The sequence below is a fragment of the Amblyomma maculatum genome, chromosome 11, assembly GCF_055883805.1.
Source record: "Amblyomma maculatum isolate TAMU_Amacu chromosome 11, ASM5588380v1, whole genome shotgun sequence".
Classification (NCBI taxonomy): domain Eukaryota; kingdom Metazoa; phylum Arthropoda; class Arachnida; order Ixodida; family Ixodidae; genus Amblyomma; species Amblyomma maculatum.
The window spans coordinates 138,333,230-138,349,578 of record NC_139354.1 but is presented as its reverse complement, the minus strand read 5'-3'; positions in this window follow the sequence as shown (position 1 = coordinate 138,349,578).

The window sequence follows — 16,349 nt, the reverse complement described above, 5'->3', positions numbered from 1 at the left end:
AAAAGACACGAGAATTTTCGAGACTCTCACTAGGGCACCTATAAATGCCCTGTAGCCTTGGTGAACGGAACCGGAACGGGCAATGGGAGTTCATAATGTAGCCGTTATATTCATTCCTGCATAAATAAGACCTGTGTAAAAGTCAACTTCATTGGCAGCGCAGTCAGGAAATATGCAACCATCGCAGCAGAGTTCGCAGTGAACAGAAAAAACCCTCAATTTTCACAGGTCAGTGTAACGATAATAGTGTGACACTGTCACACACAGTGGGCTGCAGAAACTGGGAAGTAGGCGTCGGAAGTAGGGAAGTAGGAAGTAGGTCATCGAAGATATTTTGTATTCATATTAAATTTCACAGCTCACCCCTCATGTAACGTTCCCAGACCTTTGAGGAATAAATAAATAATGGGTCCAGGTAAAAGGCAAACATGCAACTTCGCAACGCGTATATAAGCTTATTTTCAACAGTGTGCAGTGGACAAAGGCTGGCATAGAGCTATCATGTTACTAAATCATTGCGGTAAAAAGGCCTGTCTCGCAATGAAAAAAAAAAAATGGGGGGGGGGGGGGGGGGGTAAAACTTTGGGTCGACAAGGTAGACGACGCCCGAGCACATTACACGATCTCCGGAGGCATGCATGGTCTGGACGAATATAAGCGCCACTCGGCGCTTGCCCCTGAGTCTGCGACTATGCTGCGTGGAGTATTTGTAGGAGGGCTCTGCAGCAAATTTAGCATAATTTCTAGCGTGCTGCCTAACGGCGATAATGTCCGTTAAGACCACGGCCTCTACGATGCTACCCAAGAATCTGCAAAAAAAACGTAGGAGTACATCCGCACACACTAGCTTAACACATGTCTGTCGCGGATTTATATTGCTAACCACAGAAGGGCATGCGTAAATAGTGTACGTGTAAATAATTAGCATATGTGTAATTAATACCGCGATAATTATCATCTTTCTCCGTGCAAATTTCTCCTTTACAAACTCTGTCGATGCAGATGCTTCACTTGGTATCACTTGGTGCTCTGAGAACAGCGGGAGCTTCTCCAAACACCCTGCAGCGCCTCTCGTGTGATATTGAACGCTGGTTATTACTCAGATATGCGGCTCGACCACAAGTGCAGTGGCGCTACGTGCTCAGCATGGTCGGATTATCTGATTCAAAGGGTTCAAATCAACTGGGCCCTGCTTTCCCAGGGGCCCCCGAGAGCAGGAAAAAAGTGAAAATTTTGATGTTTGGTCGGCAAAATGTCAAATCATCTTCCTGATTTCCCATCATTGAATTTAGAGCTTATGTATTGCAATACCGAATGCTTTAAAAGCTGTATAAAGCTACCTCTCATTTTGCCAATCAAAGTAGAAAACTTTGTACTCGCCCAAATAGATGAAAAAAATGTCCAAATAGTTTTAGATTGTTCAAACCGGTTTCAGTTTGTTTCAGCCCCGGCTGGTACTCAATTGTCATTAACAGATTAGTAATGCCTACCAGCTAGAAGTTCAACGGGTTCCAGTTGGTGGTCAAGTAGATTCAATGGGTTCTAGCTGGTGTTCAGTTTGGAGCCAGCTCTTACGAGCTGGTAAACCAATTGATCGCTGTCACAACTGCTATTGAAGTCTGTTATTAATCTGGGCATATGCAGTTAAAGTGAGAAAAGCAATGAATTATAGATTATGGCTGCTCATAACTGACAGCCACCTCATTAATTTGCCTTTGCTGAGAAGGGAGGCACGAGATTCTAAGAGATTCTTCCAATGGCGAAGCTCTCATTAAGAAACTCTGCAATCAAAAGCCTTGAAAATCTTATAGAAACGTAGATACTCTCATCACTTACTTAAATGTGGAATGAAGAAACCAGACATGTTTACGAACACACGCCCAACAGTGATTCCCGTGAAATATTCAAATTATATTTGCTGCTTTGGATCATCATCATCATCATCATCATCATCAGCCTGATTATACCCACTGCAGGGCGAAGGCCTCTCCCATATCTCTCCACTTAACCCGGTTCTGTGCTAGCTGCATCCACTTGACCCCTGCGAACTTCTTAATCTCATCCGCCCACCTAACTTTCTGCCGCCCCCTGCTGCGCTTTCCTTCCCTTGGAATCCAGTTTGTCACCCTCAGCGACCATCGGTTATCCTCTCTTCGCACTACATGTCCTGCCCATGTCTATTTCTTCTTCTTAATTTCCACTAGAATGTCGGTAACTTGAGTTATTTCTCTGACCCACTCTGCACGCTTTCTATCTCTTAATGTTACCCCTACCATTTTTCGTTCCATAGCCCTCTGGGTTGTCCTCAACTTAAGAACTCTCTTGGTTAGCCTCCACGTTTCAGCCCCATAGGTGAGTACAGGCAAGATGCAACTGTTGTATACTTTCCTCTTGAGCGATACCGGTAAGCTGCTAGACATAATCTGCGAGTGCTTGCCAAATGCGCTCCTTCCCAATCTTATTCGTCTTGTTATTTCCTTTTCATGGTCCGGATCTGCGGTTGCTACCTGTCCTAAGTAGACATATTCGCCTACTACTTCCAGTATTTCGCTACCTAATGTAAACTCCTGTTCCTTCCCGAGGCTGTTGAACATTACCTTAGTCTTCTGCATATTGATTTTCAAGCCTACCTTTCTACTTTTCCTGTCTAGGTCATCAATCATTATTTGCAGTTCATCTCCCGAGTTGCTTAGCAAGGCAATGTCATCAGCAAATCGCAGATTACTGAGGTATTCTCCATCTAGCCTTATCCCTAACTGCTCCCATTCCAAGTCTCTGAATACTTCCTCTAAACAAGCTGTGAATAGTACTGGGGAGATTGTGTCTCCTTGCCTAACACCTTTCTTTATGGGAATTTTGTTACTTTCTTTGTGCAGAACTATGGTTGCTGTGCAGCCACTATATATATATTCCAGCACTTTCACGTACGGCTCGTCTACCCCCTGATTTCGCAATGCCTGCATCACCGCCGAGGTTTCAACTGAGTCAAATGCTTTTTCGTAATCAATGAATGCTATGTATAAGGGCTGGTTATATTCCGCGCATTTTTCTATCACCTGATTGATGGTATGGATATGATCGATAGTAGAGTACCGTTTCCGAAACCCTGCTTGATCCTTTGCTTGATTGCAGTCTAAGGTTGTCCTGATTCTATTAGCGATTACCTTAGTAAATACCTTATACGTAACAGACAGTAAGCTGATTGGTCTGTAATTTTTAAGGTCCTTAGAGTCCCCTTTCTTGTGAATGAGGATAATGTTTGCATTCTTCCATGCTTCCGGTACCGTCGATGACACCAGGCACTGCGTATACAGGGTGGCCAGTTTTTCTAGCACGATATCCCCCCCGTCCTTCAGCAAATCTGTAGTTATCTGATCCTCTCCAGCTGATTTCCCCCTTTTCATAGTTTCTAGTGCTTTCTTGACCTCGTCCTTCGTCACTGGTGGAACGTCTGACTGTTTTTCCCTACCGCCAATCTCATTACGGTCCTGACTACTTTGGCTACTGTAGAGATCTGTATAGAACTCCTCGGCTACTTTGACTATCTTGTCCATATTAGTGATGACGTTGCCCGCCTTGTCCCTTATCGCATACATCTGGTTTTTGCCTATGCCCAATTTCTTCTTTACCGCTTTAAGGCTTCCCCCGTTCTTTACAGCATGCTCAATTTTCTCCATGTTATACTTCCTTATATCGGCCACCTTGCGCTTATTGATTAGCTTTGATATCTCGGCCAATTCGATCTGGTCTGTTGGATTGGAAGCTTTCATACTCTGCCATTTCTTAATCAAATCTTTCGTCTCCTTAGACAGCTTACCGGTATCCTCTCTAACTATCCTACCGCCTACTTCTACCGCGCACTCAGTAATGATATCTCTGAAATTATTGTTCCTTGCCTCTAGGGTAATGTCGCCATCCTCAGTTAGAGCTGAATACCTATTCTGTAGCGAGATCCTGAACTCTTCTGCCCTCCCCCTCACCGCTAATTCGTTGATGGGTTTCTTTCTTACTAATCTATTGCGTTCCTTCTTCAGATTTAGGCTAATTCGGGACCTCACCATCCTGTGGTCACTACATCGAACTTTCCCGATTACCTCTACATCCTGCACAATGGCGGGGGTTGAACACATTATGAAGTCGATTTCATTTTTAGTCTCTCCGTTAGGACTTTTCCATGTCCATTTTCGGTTCTTCCGTTTGCTGAAGAAGGTATTCATGATTCGTAAGTTATTGCGCTCTGCAAACTCAACTAGTAACTCCCCCCTGCTATTCCTAGAACCAATGCCATAGTCACCTACTGCCTTGCCTCCTGCCTGTTTTTTCCCTACCTTGGCATTGAAGTCGCCCATTAGTACAGTATACTGCGTCTTTACTTTTCGCATTGCCGATTCTACATCTTCATAGAAGCTTTCAACTGCCTGGTCATCATAACTACATGTAGGTGCATAGGCCTGTACAACCTTCAGTTTATACCGCTTATTAAGCCTAATTACGATGCCTGCAACCCTCTCATTAATACTATAGAATTCATCTATATTACCCGCTATATACTTATTGACAAGGAAACCTACTCCTAGTTGTCGCCTCTCTGGTAAACCTCGATAACACAGTACATGCCCCTCCTTCAGTACAGTATATGCCTCATTCGGCCTCCTAACCTCACTAAGCCCTATGACATCCCATTTCATGCCCTCTAGTTCCTCTAACAGCACTGCTAAACTAGCTTCACTAGCTAGGGTTCTAGCATTAAACGTTGCCAAGGTCAGTTTCCAATGGCGGCCTGTCCAGCGGAGCCAGAAGGTCTTAGCACCCCCTGCTGCGTCACAGGTCTGACCGCCGCCGTGGTCAGTTGTTCCGCAGCCGCTGGTGACTGAGGGCCGGGGTTTTATGGAGCTTATCATAGGAGGTTGTGGCCAATTACTGCACCAGGGTGGCCAACTCCTGTTCTGGTGAGGGAGTGCGTTGCCGGAGGTGTTCACCGGCATCAGGTCGCACCCCAAACCTGTATATGCAATTCCATCGACACGCGGATTTTTTTTTTTTTTCATCCGGTGGAGAATTGCGCGGCACCGGGATTTGAACCCCGGTCCTCTTGCATGCGAGGCGGATGTTCTACCGCTACGCCACCGCTGCACCCTGCTTTGGGTAAACAAGCAATATTTGTGTGAAAAATTAGAAGCTTAAGCTCGCTTTGTAGACGCGATAGCACTAGTATAAGTGTTCCCCTTATAATAAAGAAAAGTGCATGTACGCGATCGAGGATCCGCATGAGGAGCCGCCAAACGAGGGCCGTAAACACTGTCCCATAAAACTTAAAAGCGGAGCTTAAGTGTTCACCCTTATGTTAGTGCCCACAGTAAATTATTCCGACCTCCGTCTACGGAGGCGGTGGTTTCTCAGTGGAATCAGCTGCGTACGATATCTCGTAAGATGTAAATTTATTCTGTAAATGCAAAGTAGAAAAGGTGTGTGGCACACGCAAAAGTGCTTCCGTCTGCTTAAAAACGGAAATTAGGTGCAAAATGTAAATATACAGTCTTTGTAAATGTGGACAATCTGTGTAAATGTAAATATATATTACCGATCATTGGAGCAAAATTCTCTTCTGCGTAGTTCTGAAGCCTATTTAGAATAACATATTCCATAAGTTTACCTAAGCACGACGTAAGAGAGATGTGCCTGAAGTTCTCTATGCTTAGTTTCTTTTTGGGTTTAGGAATAAAGACAACCTTCGCGTGTTTCCACATCTGCGGAAGCTAACCTTTGTTCCAATATTCATTGATTAAGTCCTTAATTGCTGAGAGTGACTTTAGGTCTAAGTTTCTTAACATTTTATTGGTTACGCCAATCTGGCCCTGGCCCTGAGGTAGTACGTAAATTGCTACCCTACCGGTATTGAGATATCTGCTTCGGAGTTCGCTTAGCAGATCTGCATCTGTACCTGGGTATTCGTGTATGATTTGATTCATATGAGATCTACTTGCTGTTTTAGTGAGCGTAGGATCTAAGAGGTGTCTAAGCAAAAAGCCAGGCTTTTTTTTTTCCTAAGTTGGCCGTTCAGCACATCGCAGATCTGTCCCATTGTTGTTTACCTAGTTCCTGCGCGTGAGATTCGATCTGTCGTTCAATTGATGCTTGGACCTTAATTTCTTGTTACACCTATGTTTCCTCCATCTGTTTAGGATGATTCTGTGTGTGTGAGGCTCTTCTCTTTAAATCTTCTGGCCACCTTGTTCTGTGGTTTATTCAGAGACAGCAATCTAAATAGATGACCAGACCGACCAATTTAACGATGAATAATTTTATGTACACACATGGACGGGACGAGAGTAGGACAAGCAAGTACGACGAAGACTAAACACAAAATTGTCTACAGTCACCAGTTCGTTGGGTAGGCAGGAAAGTCGGTATAGACGCTCCGGTTGGGTCGCTGACGTAGGGCCTCGGCAGGCTTAGCGAAAGACTAGGCCACCGGACGGGGCCCAGTTGAGGCACGAGGCCTCGGGTTGCCGTTCCACGGCCGATGAGGCAAGTCTCCCCGACGTGCCTGGGCCCAGCACGGCGCCGACCGCCCGTTCCTGTGACGAACTGCCTTTAAAGCAGCAGCGATGGGCTGAAGTGTTGTGGTGCTCCCGGGCCCGATCGCCTGGGACAGCAGGAGGAACAGAACAGGATGCGGTCGGTAGGCCCCAGGTCTGGATCCCCGGGTCAGGCCTGGCAGAAGACGCACCGCTCCGAGCTCTGTGCTCAACCGATCGGCTCCGCTGCTCGCCTGTTCTCCCCTGCTCGTGCCTCGCGCTCCTCGAGCCAACCTCCACGTTTTCCTCTTCTTCTTTCTCCAAACGTGGTTTTCCTTCTTCGTCTTTTATCAAATTCTCCCCACTCACACAGATGTTCTTCACAGTGTGCCTCCCAGAGATGCAAGAGTTTAGAATCAGTGAAGGACTGTTCCTCTGGTGTTTTTATATCCTGGGTGACAATAGTAGCGTCTTCTTTGAATTGTGTAACCCATGCTTCCAGATCTTCTATATTATTAGAGGCTGTGTCCTCTCTTAATTTTCGAAAGCTGTCCCAGTCCGTAATTCTGGATTTGACTGGTGTTGATTTATGTGATGTAGAGTGGAATGTGATTTCTATGATGCAATGATCGCTACCTGCTGGGTATCCTGTGTTCAGCCATTTCGCTGCTATTATGTTTTTTTTTTTTTTTTTGTGAAGGCTAGGTCCGGCATTGTATCTCTGCTTACGCTGTTTCCTAGGCGTGTAAATGCTTGAGGGTCGTTGAGGAGAGAGAGTCCTAAGTCTCTCGTGGCTTCTCATAGCTTAATTCTTTTCCTGTTAGATTTTACGTATCCCCATTCCCCGTGGGAAGCGTTGACGTCCCCGACCACGAGGAGTTTCGCCCCTTTGGCTGGCGTAATTGCTTTCTTTATAAGATCAGATAGGCTAGATAGGCTGGTGCCTTTTTCCCGTGGCGGGCTATAGATATTTACGATGAACAGGTTTTTATCTCCACGTTTCTTGGGTGCTATTTCCAATAATGTATAATTGGCCTGGACACTATCGAAGTTGTGCTGTATGGCTGTAATGTTTCTCTGTATTAAGGCTGCTGTGAGCTGTTTCTTGTTGGTACCCGCGTCTTTATGAATGAAAGTTTTATATCCGGCCAGGCTGGTTTGTCCCTTATTCTCCTGGAGAGCTATGATGTCAAGTTTATTCATTTGTGCTAGATTCTGCAGTAGGTCCTTTTTGGACTTAAAGCCTCTGCAGTTCCACTGTCATACGTTAATTTCTTGCTGGCAGGGGGCCATGCTACTCTTGAACCTTCTGCCCAAATTTCCATTTCTAGTTTGAGTAGTGGCAACAACTCTTGAAATTTGCTATCAAATTGCGCTTCAAACATTTTCTATAGTCTTTCTAGGTCAGATTTGTAATCAATTCCTGATTTGTCATTCATCACGGGCCGGTCGTTAGTTTTTGTTTCTGTTTTCTTTTGGGGGGGAGTAGGGGGCTCGATCGCTGATTCAGCTGTACGTTTAAGCCCTTCTTGTTAGCTTTCATGTTTCAGCCCCATAGGTATGTACAGGTAAGATGTAAATGTTGTATACTTACGTCTTGAGCGATACCAGTAAGCTGCTAGTCATAATCTGCGAGTGCTTGCCAAATGCGCTCCATCCCAATCTTATTCTTCTTGTTATTTCCTTTTCATGGTCCGCATCTGCGGTTACTACCTGTTCTAAATAGATATATTCGCCTATTACTTCCAGTGCTTCGCTACCTAACGTAAAGTGCTCTTCCTTCCCTAGGCTATCGAACATTACCTTAGTCTTTTGCATATTGATTTCCAAGCCTACCTTTTTACTTTTCCTGTCTAGATCATCAATCATTTTTTGCAGTTCATCATCTGAGTTACTTAGCAAGGCAATGTCATCACCAAATTGCAGATTACTTAGGTATTCTCCATCTACGCTTATCTCTAGTTGCTCCCATTCCAAGTCTCTGAATACTTCTACGCAAGCTGTGAATAATACTGGAGAGATCGTGTCTCCTTGCCTAACACCTTTTTTTATGCAGACTATGGTTGCTGTGCACCCTCTATATACGTATATATTCCTGCAGTTTCCCGTGCGGCTCGTCTACATCCTGATTTCGCATTGCCTGTTGTCACGAAATCGGCGCACATCTTTATTAAGTCAGCGCGGCGCGAGGCCCGCGCGTCGCACCATGAAAACTTCCACAAACTTTAGAAAAACCTCCTTCCTTGCGCGAGAGAGCGCGTAGCTACGTAGGCGTCGCGCCGCCCTCTTTCTCATCAGCCGGCGATGACCATGATTCATCAGTCTCGAAAATTCCAGATGTCTCCAGAACATTCTACGGGACCTATAGCCAATGACGACGCGCGGCTCGACGGGAGGGAAAGGGAGCGCTCTAACCAGTGAAGCTAAGTGTGTGTGCGCGCTAGCCTTGGCGCGCCTTAACAGACAGACGCGGCGCGCCCTATTTATGGAGGCCGCGCCACTTGCGTAGTCGGTCAGTCAGTCAGTGGTTGCGGTGAGTTCGCAAGTGCGACAACTGGACTCCCGGGGATCATCCGCTGCTGGCAAGCCCACGGACTTGCGAGGGAGCGGCACTCGTATTGCATTGCGGCCACATCGTGACTCTCGAGGCGTCGGACTGCAACAGTGCCCGGTGAACAATTTGGTGCTTGTTTATGTGACTCGTGTTTGATCTGTGTTGTAAAGCCTCTGTGTTATTGAATACTTCTGTAGTTGCATGCTTAGCGTTTGTTTTCTGTGAACCTCTCGTCTGTGCATTTCAAGTGTTCTTGTGTTTTCCTTTGTATCGTATCTTGCTGTGTATAAAGTGTGTTTTGTTTCTTACTTCTGACTCCGACCCTTACTCCAGCTTGAACCGGCGACAGCTGGACACCAAACGGCTACCCCCTTCTGTCACTACTAGGTAGCTGGATTCCGGCTGAGCTTGCCACGCAGGTCGAAAGCATCTCCTTTGCGATCGGAGCAGCTACCCCCACTCACTCTAAGGGTGTCTGGGAGTGTGCGCACCATTAAGGGCGCATCGTTAATAATCTCCTAATTGATAACGGGTGACACTTGTATGACTGCCGAGGTTTCTACTGAGTCAAATGCTTTTTCATAATCAATGAATGCTATGTATAAGAGCTGATTATATTCCGAGCATTTTTCTATCACCTGGTTGATGGTATGGATATGATCGACAGTAGAGTACCGCTTCTGAAAACCTGCTTGATCCTTTGCTTGATTGCAGTCTAAAGTTGCCTTGATTCTATTGGCGATTACTTTGGTAAATACCTTATACGTAACAGACAGTAAGCTAATTGGTCTGCAATTTTTCAACCCCTTAACATCCCCTTTCTTATGAATTAAGATATGTTTGCGTTCTTCCATGGTTCCGGTATCGTCGATGACAACAGACATTCCGTATACAGGGTAGCCATTTATTCTAGCACGATATCCCCCCCCCCCTCCCGTCCTTCAAAAAATCTATAGTTACTTGATCCCCTCCAGCAGATTTCCCCATTTACATAGTTTCTAATGCTTTCTTAACTTCGTCCTTCGTCGCTTTCGGAACATCTGACTTTATTTCCCTACCGCCAATCTCATTATTGCCGTGACTTCGTTAGCTTCTGTAAAGATCAGTATAGAACTCCTCGGCTACTTTGACTATCTTGTCCATATTCGTAATGGCATTGCCCGCCTTATCCGTTAGCGCATACATCTGATTTTTGCCTATGCCCAATTTCTTCTCCGTCGCTTTAAGGCTTCCCCCGTTCTTTACAGCATGCTCAATTTTCTCCGTGTTATACTTCCTTATACCGGCCACTTCGCGCTTATTGATTACCTTTAATATCTCTGCCAATTCTGTCTGGTCTGTTGGATTGGAAACTTTCATACTCTGTCGTTTCTTAATCAAATCCTTCATCTCCTTAGACCGCTTAGCGGTATCCTCTCTAACTATCCTACCGCCTACTTCTACAGCGCACTTAGTAATGATATCGCTGAAATTATTGTTCGTCGCCTCTAGGCTAAAGTCGCCATCCTCGGTTAGAGTGAAATATCTATTCTGTAGCGATATCCTGAGCTCCACTGCCCTCCCCCTCACCGCGGATTTGTTGATGAAGTTCTTTCTTACTAATCTGTTTCGTTCCATTTTCAGATTTCCAAAGCCATTTCAAGCGCATGCATTCCTAAAAACGTCGGACACGCTCCATTCAGAAGCATTCAGGCATGAATTTTGTCGCCAATTTTGATGCGCCTTCACGCTGATTCGGAAACGAAACTATAACGCGAGAGCGCGCGGACTTCGCTACACTTGCGTGATCTATCTTCGGAGCGTCTGCTTGGGACTTCTACTTGATCTCACATCTAATATCATCATCATCATCCTCAGCCTGACTATACCCACTGCAGGGCGAAGGCCTCTCCCATATTTCTCCACTTAACCCGGTTCTGTGCTAGCTGCATCCACTTGACCCCTGCGAACTTCTTAACCTCATCCGCCCACCTAACTTTCTGCCGCCCCCTGCTACGCTTTCCTTGCCTTGGAATCCAGCTTGTTACCCTAAGCGACCATCGGTTATCCTCGCTTCGCACTACATGTCCTGCCCACGTCCATTTCTTCTTCTTAATTTCCACTAGAATGTCGGTAACGAGTTATTTCTCTGACCCACTCTGCACGCTTTCTATCTCTTAATGTTACCCCTACATTTTTCGTTCTATAGCCCTCTGGGTTGTCCTCAATTTAAGTAGCACTCTCTTGGTTAGCCTCCACGTTTCAGCCCCATAGGTGAGTACAGGTAAGATGCAACTGTTGTATACTTTCCTCTTGAGCGATACCGGTAAGCTGCTAGACATAATCTGCGAGTGCTTGCCAAATGCGCTCCTTCCCAATCTGATTCGTCTTGTTATTTCCTTTTCATGGTCCGGATCTGCGGTTGCTACCTGTCCTAAGTAGACATATTCGCCTACTACTTCCAGTATTTCGCTACCTAATGTAAACTGCTGTTCCTTCCCGAGGCTGTTGAACATTACCTTAGTCTTCTGCATATTGATTTTCAAGCCTACCTTTCTACTTTTTCTGTCTAGGTCATCAATCATTATTTGCAGTTCATCCCCCGAGTTGCTTAGCAAGGCAATGTCATCAGCAAATCGCAGATTACTGAGGTATTCTCCATCTACCCTTATCCCTAACTGTTCCCATTCCAAGTCTCTGAATACTTCCTCTAAACAAGCTGTGAATAGTACTTTGGAGATTTTGTCTCCTTGCCTAACGCCTTTCTTTATGGGAATTTTGTTACTTTCTTTATGCACAACTATGGTTGCTGTGCATATCTATATCTTGTTGCATATGTATATCTATGTTGCGGCAGGCCATATCTAATATGGCCTGCCGCAACATTCTAAGAGACGAAAATTGCGCAAGGTGGTAGCGGTCACCACATATATACTCCCCATCGGGGTGCTCACCTGCCGCAGCTGCACCTGCTCGGCTGCTGTGCAAGCCGCGCACCACGGGGACCGAAAGAGCAGGTGCGCCACTTCACGTTCTCCGTTAGCGCCTTCGCTGCGCTGACGATCAATCGTTGACAGCGTCGCAGCATGACGCAGTGACGTTCGCAACTGCCGTGAGATAACAGTCTTCTGCAAGGCCCGCGCTCTCTTTTGCTCTCTGCTGGAGATCGGCCATATGAAAAAAAGCGCAGGTTCAAGTTACGCCCGTGTGATATTGTGAATGTCAAGGTAGTGAGCGCTGTGTACAAATGTCGCTTTTTTTTTTTTTTTTTTTTTTAAGCGAAAGCCTTTCTAAGCTCACAGTGAATATCTCGCGTCTGCGAGAAGCGTCCACGAGATGTGTCAGCGAGACGTCGCAATATACACTATATGTTCTGAAGTGAAATAATAACTACCCCGGTAAGAACGTCGCAATCTGTTCTGACGACAAATCCAAAGAAAAGAAAGTAATGAAATTATAACGAGTACACAAACACACAATGTAGAGGAAGGAGAAAAGAGGTAGACAGAAGAGGAAGAAGAGAAGGAGGGAAGGCTTTTGCCATTAGGGGACTTTAAGCGAAGCTGTGCAATTCTCCATTTTTTTTCGGGAATTCTGGGAAGGGGCGGAGAGTATATAGGTCTGTCAGCACATATTGGTTCAATGAAATTTATAACAGCCAGGAGATTCTAATAAGTTATTATATAGGTCTGCCAGCACATATTGGTTCAATGAAATTTACACCAGCCAGGACATTCTAATAATTTATTCTAGAAATGAATAACTTATTACAATCTCCTAGCTTAGAAGATGGCGCTTGTACGTGGTACGAGAATCGAGAAGCCGCCCTAACATATCATGGCGCGAGTTCTGCCGACGCATCCTTGAGACCTATACCAGCGCGTACCGGCGAGAACGCGCAGAAAGGGCCTTACAGTCTCGTATGCAGATGCCGAATGAAACTGTAACCACGTATGTGGAGGAGATGACCTGGCTGTTCCGACGAGCTGACCCGGCCATGCCCGAAAACAAAAAGGTGCGCCACCTCATGCGCGACGTTAAAAGAACAACTATTTGCTGGTCTCGTGCGTAATCCACTGAGTACGGTTGCCGGGTTTCTTGTGGCAGCTGTCACAATGGAGCGGATGCTCCAGCAGCGGTCTACCACCTACGACAGGCCGGTACTCACCACTTCAGTTGCGGAGCCGCTTTCGGCCTTCAGGGCCACCCAGAATCTTCGCGAAATCACCCGCTCTGCTTCATGCGAAGAGCTCCATACGCTTTTCGGTGCTCCCCAGCCAATGGTGGGCTCTATAGCTGGCATTGTCCGCGAAGAGCTTCAAGCATTGAGGTCTTCAGTATCATCTGCTGATCCGCCATGTTTTCCCGCGGAGTACCATCGTCCAACGTATGCAAATATGTTGCGACGCCCTGCGCCCACTACGACGCCATTAGAGCCGCCCGATCAAAGCTCATTCTATTCCGCACAAACTGAGTCATACATCGGCAACCGACGACCCCCCCCAGCGGAAGGCGGACCAGTGGCGCGCCCCAAATTGCCAGCGCCTGTGCTTCCATTGCGGGGAACCAGATCATCTGTATCGCCAGTGCCCCTATCGAGACCTGGGACTGCACGGATTTCCCATCAACATGCGTCGCCCTCCACTAGGCCAACGACTTCGTGAGATTGAGGACTACTTATCCCAGCAGCGCATGGCGCCAACATCCCAGCGACAATCACGCTATCAGTCTCCATGTCGACCATCGTCGTAGCCCAGCTCCTCCTGGATGGCGCAGCGACGGTCACCTAGTCCGCGTCGGGAAAACTAAAGACAGCGACCTCCGGGGGCGAGGCCGCGTGCTATCGACGCGATGAAGACCCCCCGACAACGCGACCTGTGAGCGCCCGCAACTTGACGGCCCCGACGACAGTTCGTACGCATGAAGATAGAGTCTCGCTGGATATACATGTGGTCCTCGACGTCTATAAGGTTAGCACACTGATAGACACTGGCGCTGATGTTTCGATTTTAAGTGGGAAGCTAGCGGCGCATCTTAAAAAATTAATGACGTCGTGGTCTGGCACGCAGATTCGCACGGCTGGCGGACATATCGTAACTCCGAGCGGTCAGTGCATGGCGAGAGTCCAAATTCGCAACTCCACGTTTGTTGTCAGCTGTCTCGTGATACCTGACTGCTAACGCTACTGTATCCTTGGTGTAGATTTTATCCGGGAGTATAGAGCCATTACCGCTCTCCGGAAGCGTATCGTGGCATTTTCGACCGAGAAAGCTGCTGATACTGACCCCGAGAATTGCCAGCACCGCCTCGCTGCCCTTCGAATTGCTATCGAGAGCGCTTCTATTCCGCCACGTTCCAGTTTTTTGTGACTGTTACCTGCGACGAACTACGTGACGGGACGGTGGTCGTTGAGGGCAATCAGTCACTTTTGCTCACCCATGGCATCACCTCGGCGCGCAGTCTCATCCACCTCCGTAACGGCCGATCAGAGCTCCTGGTGACTAACTTCACGAACGAACCACGCCATCTTTTCCGCACTACTGCAATCGCATTCGCCGACTCCTTAGCGGACGTTTCTGAATGTTTTACGTTCAGTGCAGTTGAAAATGTGCCCCTATCCTTTGACCGTCTTGATATTAGTAGAGATCTCTCGGAAACACAGCAGCGCGAACTCCGTTCTCTCCTCCTAGAATACAGAGCTTATTTCGCGACCTCATCGAAAATTCGGCAAACGTCTTTTGTTTGATATTAGTAGAGATCTCTCGGAAACACAGCAGCGCGAACTCCGTTCTCTCCTCCTAGAATACAGAGCTTATTTCGCGACCTCATCGAAAATTCGGCAAACGTCTTTTGTGAAGCACCACATAATTACGCCCGACAATGTCTGCCCTATACGCCAGCAGCCGTACCGCATCTCAACGACGGAACATGAAGTGATTCAGACACAGGTTCAGGAGATGCTTTGTGATGCTGTCATCCAACCGTCTAACAGCCCGTGGTCGTCCCCTGTCGTGCTGGTAAAGAAAAAAGGATGGGACCCTTCGCTTCTGTGTTGATAATAGAAAATTGAATGACATCACTAAAAAAGACGTTTACCCGCTGCCTCGTATCGACGCCTCGCTCGACAGACTACGTTGCGCCCAGTGCTTCTCCTCAATCGACCTGAAGAACGGGTACTATCAGATTGAGATCAATGAGCGGGACCGCGAGAAAACGGCTTTTGTCACCACAAATCGTCTGTATGAGTTTAAAGTGCTGCCTTTCGGCCTATATTCAGCGCCGGCTACTTTTCAACGCATGATGGACACGGTCATTGCTGGCCTCAAATGGCAGATTTGTTTAGTTTACCAAGATGATGTCGTCGTGTTCTCTGAAACCTTTGACGAACACCTTCGACGCCTGCGCACAATGTTAGGCTCCCTTAGGTCAGCTGACTTAACACTCAAGCCAGAGAAATGTCACTTTGGCTACAAAGACGAAGTTTCTCGGGCATCTCGTTAGCGCCGCTATCGTGAGGCCAGACCCCGGCAAGACTTCTGCTGTAGCCACATGTCCTGTTCCTGCAACCAAGATAGTTTTGAAACGCTTCCTGGGTCTCTGCACGTGCTACCGCCGCTTCATCGCCGATTTTTTCCGAGGTTGCAGCCCCCCTGACTCGCCTCACGCGCGATGATACACAGTTCGTGTGGGGCGCCGAGAAACAAGAGGCTTTTGCGGAGCTGCGCAGACGACTGCAAACGAGCCCTGTTTTTGTGCACTTTCATGAAGACGCGACGCCGAAGTTCACACCGACGCCAGCAATATTGGATCGGCGCTGTACTCGTTCAACACCAAGCAGGCGGCGAAAAGGTCATCGCGCCACGCCGAGACAAACTGTTTCACTGCAGAAAAAGAATGCCTTGCGGTTGTGTGGGCAACCTTGGAATTTAGGCCTTACCTCTATGGCCGCCATTTTAAAGTTGTCAAAGACCATCCTTTGTGCTGGCTGGCCAACCTCCGCGACCAATCGGAGTAGCACGATGGAGCCATCGCCTCCAAGAATTTGAGCACACCATTGTGCATAAATCTGGCCAGAAATACGAAGGTGCTGACGCGCCGTCGCGCGCACCCGTCGGTTTAGTTGATGAGAGCACGGACAACGAGAGCGGTTTTCTTGGACTGCTGAGTGCTTCAGACGTAATGACCCGACAGCGAGCTGACCCGGACCTTCACCCTGGCATTGATCACCTGAAGGGTCAAGCTGCTGATATTCCTCGCAAATTTGCTCGGCACCTGCCTGCTTTCTGTCTCCGGAATGG